General features: G+C 44.4%; 1 protein-coding gene and 1 long non-coding RNA gene across 3 annotated transcripts in view; both read left to right on the forward strand.

Annotated features, from left to right (window-relative positions):
- C1QTNF12 (C1q and TNF related 12) overlaps positions 1-867 on the forward strand; it is a 16,498-nt gene extending 15,631 nt beyond the window's left edge. For both annotated transcript variants that reach the window (XM_042032118.1, XM_042032119.1), the window contains exon 8: positions 1-867. This exon is cut by the window's left edge and continues 1,228 nt beyond it. The gene's annotated coding sequence lies outside the window, so the exon portion shown is untranslated.
- Positions 868-6,218: 5,351 nt separating this feature from the next.
- LOC121666512 overlaps positions 6,219-6,854 on the forward strand; it is a 17,821-nt gene continuing 17,185 nt past the window's right edge. Inside the window, exon 1 of the long non-coding RNA XR_006016677.1 lies at positions 6,219-6,570. This is a non-coding gene — a long non-coding RNA (uncharacterized LOC121666512). The remainder of the gene's footprint in view (positions 6,571-6,854) is intronic.

The following is a 6,854-nucleotide window of genomic DNA, read 5'->3' on the forward strand; positions in this document are numbered from 1 at the left end:
CTCAGACTCCTGGGCTCTGAGGATTCACCTGAGCTGAGGAAATTCTTGTGGAAAAGCCTCATAAATAGAGGGGGACGAGGCCCAAAACAGAGTCCAGCTCCTTGTCCTTGGAAGTTATCCCTTAAAATGCTGCCATTTTTGATCAGCTGCAGCATCTTTGTGCAATGAAGAGCCAGAAAATGTCATTTATTGCTGGGTTTGTTGCAGAGGAGGATCAATCTGTGAGGTTTTACAAGCTCCAGGTGATGTTGCAAAGAGATATTCCAGGAGCTGTGGAAGAACCTGCTGGAAAACAGATTTTAAACTGGTTTTAATCTCCATTATTAATACCTTGAGCCAGATCTTTGAGGGTATAAAAGGATATTTTTATTGTCTTTGTGAAGAATAAATTAAATTGGGACCTGCTGGAAGAAGAAAAGGGCACGGGGAGGGATCAATTTGTGCTGTTGCAGGTAAAAAGTGAATTTAAGGCCACGTTGGATGGAGCTTGGAGCAACCTGGGCTGGGGAAGGTGTCCCTGCCCATGGATTTAGGGTCCCTTTGAACACAAACCATTCCATGATTCCACGAATTCCACTTCCCAGCCAGTGGAATGTGCTTGTTCTGTCTAAAACACAGCATTTACCCATGTTTCTAAATCCCTCCCTGCCCCACCATAATGCCACAATTCCCTTTTTGCAGCACATTTTGGGGGAGAAATTCCTTTTAAGCACAAACTGGGACCGGGGGGAATGCACAGCTCTGGAAAAGCAGAGCAAGGAGCCACGATGGTCATTTTTGGAGCTTCAAAAAGCTGATAACACATGAAATATCACTAAATATCACCAAACATCACCAACCCCTGTCAATAAAATGAGATATAAATGAGATATTTTCCCTGGGTTTGATGGAGTGAGTGCAGGCAGGGCACGGGGCCCACATCCCACGTTGTCTCCCTGCCCTGTGCTCTGTTCTTTGGGAATATTTGGAATAAATTTGGCCTGTTCCAGCAGCAGAATCCCGGAGTTGTGACATCCAGCACGTGCTGTTCCGCCCCAAGGCTTAACTCGGAGCTAAAATATTTATTTTGTATAGAACTAAAAAAACCTTTCTCAGACTTTGCTTTGGGAGTCGTGGCTTTTATTCCCCTCCTTTCCATGCTAAGTTTTAATCTCATTTTTCCTGTTTTATTAACAGGGATAATTATGAATAATTACCCTGCTTTTATACCTCTTATCCCTTATTTTAGGGGGGTCTTCCTGCTGTTTTCCCAGCGTTCTCCTGAGAACATCCAGCCCAAAAACTGGGAATAAAGCCTGAAATCTCCCTGGGCAGAAAAAAAAAAAAAAAAAAAAAAGAGAATTAAAGCTCCATCCCTGGAATCTGTCTGGAAGCCACAGGGCCTGGAAGCTCCAGCCAGGAACAGGAATCTTGTGTCAGAATTGAGGGAAAAGGAGCCAAGTTGGCAGAGGGAAGGGACTTTGTGTCTCTTGGTTGATCCTGAGGTCGCTGTCACCCCCCTGGGGGGTTCCATCAGCTCCATTTACCCTCAGGAGGGAGGTCTGGCCCTCCAGGAGTTTTTCTCTGCATCACCAAAGTCTTTTAGCCAAAATTTAAAATGATTATTATTATTTTTAAAGGATTTTTTTTAAAGCTGTGGATGCTCCCAGCGGTTTTCTTGGTCCCTGGGGCTCCAGCCAGCGTTAAAATGGGGCAAAATGGGTTGAAACAGCAAAAAAAAAATGACCCAAAATTGAGTCTCTGCTGTGGAGGTGCAAGTGAATAAAACTCCTGAGGGATAATGGGGTGTGAAGCAAAGCAGGCAGAAAATTCCCAATCCAGGAAAGTGAAGGATTCAGCAGTTCAGGATGAAGTTGTTTATAACGAAATAAACCCCCTGAGATTCTGGTTTGGTGGTTCAGGGTGTTCATCCCACCCCCAGGCAAGGGGAGAAACCTAAAAAAGACATAAATTAAATATTTTGGGGTTTTTTGGGTCGTTCAGACATTCCCTGAACAGCCAGGGCAGGGGGATGGGATCCAAACCCCTCATTTTTGGGGTCCTGGCAGAATAAAGAACACCGAGAGCTGCTGCAGCTTTTTTCCTTCAAATTCCTAAGAAATTTGGGGATTTGGGGAAGCTGAAGGAAAATCTCATTTCTTCCTGGGACAAATCTCTTTTTTACCTCAATTTTTCAGTTCTTCACAGGAAGTTTTGCCACAGAAGCATCCCCAGAGAGATTCAAATATTAATAAAAGCTCCCAACTTTGCCCGGGAACACCCTCAGAGGGTTTATTGGGAGATAAATCAATTAATATCAGGAGACAAATCAATTAAATTCCCTCAAACTTTGCTGTTTTCACCCTGCCTTTGCTTTTCCAGCTTCATGTTAAGGTGAATTTTAAATATCATCCTCTGGGTCTTCTGGAAGGGTCACCAGGAAGTTTTTATGCTGGAATCCCTCCTAAAAAGAGCTGAAAATTGGGGTTTATTATCCACCAAAACTGCTGGAAAATCCACCCAAAAAGCTGCTGATTCATCCCAAAAATGCAGGGTTTTGGTGCAGGACAGAGCTGAAATTCCTCCCTGAATTAATTTTCAGGATATCAGAGTGACCTTTCAGTGCTTTATGGCCGCTGTTAAATCCTGTCCTCTGTTATCCCCAAATCCCTGGGATCCCTGATCCTGTTATTCCCAACATTTTCTGGCTCTGGAGGGCCCAGCCCAGCCCTTCCCAGTTGGAATCTGCAGGGAATTCTTTATTTCCTTCCCACAGGAGAAGCTGCCCCCATATTCCAGGCCCATCCAGGGCCTTTCCCAAACAAATCCCAGGCCCTGAGCTCCCAATCCCAGGCATTCCCTGGATATTTTCCCTTGGAGCTGCCAGGTTTTGAGGTTTTTTGAGTTCTCTTCAAGTTTCATGTTCTGTAAACGCTTCCAATGCCACACTCCAGACTGACTCCAGGGGTATTTATGTTGGATTAGCAGAATATTCCCTGTTTTTCCTCACTCCAGAGGAAAGAGCCCGGCTCATGTCAACTCCCCTTGAGTGGCAGCCTGTTAAACCACCAAAAAATAGGATTATTTGTCATTTAAAACTCCTGTTATGAATAGGAACAGGTTACAAATCACTCCTCAAACAGAGGGAAAAAACCTTTCCAAGCCTCTCCTCTGGGAGAAGGGAGCAGCAGAATTCCAGGGAAACGCTCCAGCTCCAAGGAAACCTCGAGGGGAATTTCCAAACTCTCCAGAATTGGTGAAAAAAGCCAAATGAGCCCTTTAAGATAGTTGGATATTATGATAATGAGGATTTAATACATTCTTTGGGAAGGGCAGATTCCAAGAGGGAGATCCAGGCTCCAAGGAAAATCAGGGAGCTGCTGACCCTATGAAAACATGGAATTTTTATGGCTTTGTGACTCTTTTTGATGTAAATAAAGCATTACATTCCCATTTATTCCAGAGCTGATTCTCACTCAGGAATTCCATTGAATGCTCAGATGAAGCTGAGGGATCAATGAGGGAGAAATCCCATGGATTGGGGGTTCAGATGTCCCAAATTTCCTGCGGAGCTTCTGGGATTCGTGAATCCCCTAAAAAAACACCCAGTGGTGAAGGGCTCAATAGGTATTGATATGAATAATATTGATTATTGGAGCTCTGTGGGGAGGAGGAGTTGTGTCTGCTGCTTTTTAAGGTAACTACGCTGATTTTTTTTAACGTCTGGTGGGAAAAAAAGGGAATTTTGGCGCCCTACAACCTCAATCCCAGGCTTGGAAGGGATTTAATAGTTTTATTTTCTTGTTTTACCAGCAATTCCCATCCATATTTGAGATAGAAACCAAGAGCATCATGTGCAGAACAACATCTTGTATTCCCCTAAAACGTTCCCGTGGATTTTGGGGCTTTTCAAGTGGGAATTTCAGACCTTGTTCGAGGCATTTGCTGCTTTGTTTTTAGAGCTGCTCTGTCCTTCAGGGCTTGGGGGGATTTTTTAGCAGTGAAAATTCGTGTTCACAGCTTGTTTGGAGTAAACATTTGTGAGTTTATTTATTCACTGCTTTCGGTGTTTATTTATTCATTCTTCTTTTTATTTATTCACTGTTTGCAGTGTTTATTTATTCAGTCTTTTCCCTGTTTATTTATTCCCTTTTCTTTTCATTTTTTTCACTTTTTAAACTGTTTATTTCTTCACTCTTCTTTTTATTCCTTCACTGTTTGCAGTGTTTATTTATTCAGTCTTTTCCTTGTTTATTTATTCCCTTTTCTTTTCATTTTTTCACTTTTTAAACTGTTTATTTATTCACTCTTCTTTTTATTCCTTCACTGTTTGCAGTGTTTATTTATTCAGTCTTTTCCCTGTTTATTTATTCCCTTTTCTTTTCATTTTTTCACTTTTTAAACTGTTTATTTCTTCACTCTTCTTTTTATTCCTTCATTGTTTTCCCTTTTTTTTCTTCTATCTTTTTATTATTCTTTCACTGCTTTCCCTGTTTTTTCTTCCCTGTTCTTTTTATTTATTCACTCTTTTTCCTGTTTATTTATTCACTGTTCTTTTTATTTTCTTTTTATTTTTTCACTGTTCTTTTTATTTTTTCACTCTTCTCTGCTTATTTCTTCACTCTTCGTTTTATTCCTTCACTGCTTTCCCTGTTTATTTCTTCACTGTTCTTTCACTATACTGAAAACAGTATTCACTGTTTTCCCAGGTTTTTTATTCACTATTTTCCCTGTTTATTTATTCACTTTTCTTTTTATTCCTTCACTCTTTTCCCAGTTTTTTTTCTCCACTTCTCTCTTTATTATTTTCCCTCTACTTTCCCTCTTTATTTCTTTGCTGCTTTCCCTGGTTTTGGTCCTTTTCCTGTTGCTCTTTGCTCTCCCGGAGCTCTGGAGGTGCAGATTTTTCAGGATTCTCTGGAAAACAATGCTGGAAATGCTCTGGTGGATTTTTCAGAGCACTTGGAATTCCAACTGGATTGGAAATTCGTTCTCCCTGCTCTCTTTTAGGATTTTCCTCCTCATGTTTCACTGCTTTTTAGGGTTGGTTTTAGGGTGAAGGGACGAGGAAGAGAAATGCTCAGAACCCAGAGTGGGAAAGGAGCTTTGGAGGTTCCTGTGGTCCCTCAGGCACTTGTGGCTTCATGGATAAATTCCCGACAGCTTTTCCTAGGCTTTTCCTTAGGAAAAGGTTGGGAATTTCTTAACTGAGAATCACTAAAGTTTGAAAAATCCTTTAAGATCATGAGTCCAACCCGTGGTCACCACTAAACCACATCCCCAAGGGCCACTTCCACAGGTTTTGGAACATTTCCAGGGCTGGGAATTCCACCAGTTCCCACAGCAGGTGGTTGGAACTGGGTGATCCTCCAGGTCCCTTCCCAAAGAAACCATTCCATGATTCTCCTGGCTGGAATTAACGGGAGGTTTGGGTGGACAGGAGACCAAGTGTGAGGAGAAGAGAGAACCCTCTGCAGGTGGCTCCAGGTGGAAGGGAAACTGGGAAAAGCTGGGAAAAAGTGGCTGAAAATGATCCCTAAAACCAGACAGGGAATGTCCCACTTGGAATGTGATGAACTTTTCCAGGATGGTGAAGTCTGGGCTGCTTTGCTTGGTTTGGTTTCAGGTGAAGTTCTCCAGGGCTGTTGGAATTACCAAATCCTGCTTTTTTTTCCCAGAGAAAGGGTGCTGGGAGCTCAAAAAACCAGGAATGACAACCAGCAACGACCTCAAACAGGGCAAATGTCCCCAGCCAGGTTTGGGATTTGGGGTTTTATGGAGGGATGGAGATTCCCGGGGCTGTCTTTACAGGAGGCACAGGGAGCTGCCATTGCCTTCCCTGGATTCCTTTGGAGGTTTTTTTGGGATGGTTGTTGTATCCTGAGGGGGCACACACTGGAATGTGGGAGAATGGAAAAGCAGGAATGTTATTCCAGCCACCTGGGGCAGGATCCCTCATTCCTTCTGTGCCTCATCCACCAGGAGCTGGAATTCATGGTCCTTCCCAACTCGGAATATTCCATGATTCCATGACCTGGTGTCCCTGCAGGCAGAGCCTCCTGCACTCACCTTGGCCTCTCTCATTTGGGTTTTAAGGGATTTTTTTCCACCCCACGAGTGGGAAAAAAATTTTCCTTCATAGGATAGAATTCCTGGAGCTGGAACTCTAAAATATTTGGGATAATTCCTCTGGAAGCTTTGCAGGTTCATTTGCTCCCTTTTCAGCCCTTGGCATTGATTCCCAAATAAATTCTGGGAACACTCATGCCTTAGCATGGAATGAGTTTGTTTTCCTCCAGTTTTAACCCTTGATTCCCACCTCAAATTCTCCCTGGAAGGACCTTGGAAAGGTTCATTCCCACCCCTCTGGATCTCCGTGCCAGGCCAAACGTCCCCTTTTGGGATCAGCCGGGAGCAGCGCGGAGCCAGGCTGGCTCCCGAAGTTCTGGCATCCCTGGAATTGCTCCGCGCTCCCAGATTCACCCTTCTCCCTTCCAGGGAAAGGAGGGAATGCCAGCGCTGCCTCCGTGCGGGACATTCCTGTGCCTTTAAACAAACAGGAGCTGGAGCCTGCGGCTGGATGAGGGAGCGGTAGGATCTGATAAGAGCCATTATCCCGCTCCGGGATCTGATAAGGGCCGGGGCTGAGGGAGAGCCCTGCCGGGAACGGCTCAGCCCCGCGGCTGAGGGGACACGAGGGGACATTGGGGCCCCCGCTGGAGCTTCCCTGCTTCCCGAAAATCCCCGCTCCTCGTGCTCTATCCCAGTGGGGCTAAATCCATGGAATGGCCGCGTGAAATGGCGGACGTGGCTGCTTGGGGTGGAGATAGGGAGAGTTCGGGATTCCCGGCTCTGAGGGAGGGTTCAGGGTTCCT

This window comes from Corvus kubaryi, unplaced genomic scaffold (assembly GCF_017639235.1).
Source record: "Corvus kubaryi isolate FWS band 111438036 unplaced genomic scaffold, C.kubaryi_AGA036_p1.0 37352, whole genome shotgun sequence".
Lineage (NCBI taxonomy): Eukaryota > Metazoa > Chordata > Aves > Passeriformes > Corvidae > Corvus > Corvus kubaryi.